Here is an 858-nt window from a genome sequence, read left to right as displayed (position 1 = left end):
TAGGGCCACTCTGCCAAGTCTTCACAGAGCTGCATAGGGCCACTCTGAGGAGCTGTGCCTCTTCCTTGCCTGTACACCACTGCCTTTCTGTTTCCCTGAAGTTCCTTGCCCAAGCTTCTGCCTCCAACCCTACATGCAACAAAGTTCACTCAGGAAGGCAAACACCTACTTAACTGAACCAGTCACTGTGCTCTTCCCCTTGTTCCCAGTAATGAGGGATAGTCGGAGTAGAGTGGAGAAGTGTGTATTCATCTGGGAGCTGACAAGATGACTTGGTCAGTAAAAAGTGTTTGATCCCCGAAAGAGTACCATAAGGGTAGGAAGAAGGGAACCAACTGGAGAGCTGTCCTCTGGCGGCCACATGAGTACCATGACACATGACACCATGACACATGACACATGAGTACCATGACACATGCACTCCCTCTCCCCACATTATGCACAGTAATAATCAGTTTTCTAATAATCATAAAAAGCCCTTTCCTAAGCTAAGCCTTGCCCTCAGCTAGCTGCCACGTTGGCAGAGGCTGCATGTCACTCAAGCAGCAGAGAGTTCTATCCTTCAAGATGGCTAGCTGATTTTCAGTTCCCTCTAGATAGCAATAACAAGAAATGTCTGTGTTTGGCAGACAGACATAGCCATAGCCTTGTATCGGGAGCCCTGGACCACACCATGTACATTTTGGTTCATCCTAGAGCAGTGTTCAGTGGGGATTGGGGACTAAGGAAGGAAGGAAAGACTTTAGACAACAGAGCCAGGAGATGGTAAGTGGTGGCTTGTGTGCGCACTGACACTGGAGGCTGGAGATGTGGTGTGGGGGAAGAAGAGTCTTCAGGTCCTGAGTTCTAGATCCTACT

This window comes from Grammomys surdaster, unplaced genomic scaffold (genome assembly GCF_004785775.1).
Source record: "Grammomys surdaster isolate TR1022 unplaced genomic scaffold, NIH_TR_1.0 100, whole genome shotgun sequence".
NCBI lineage: Eukaryota > Metazoa > Chordata > Mammalia > Rodentia > Muridae > Grammomys > Grammomys surdaster.
This window is presented reverse-complemented; position numbering follows the sequence as displayed.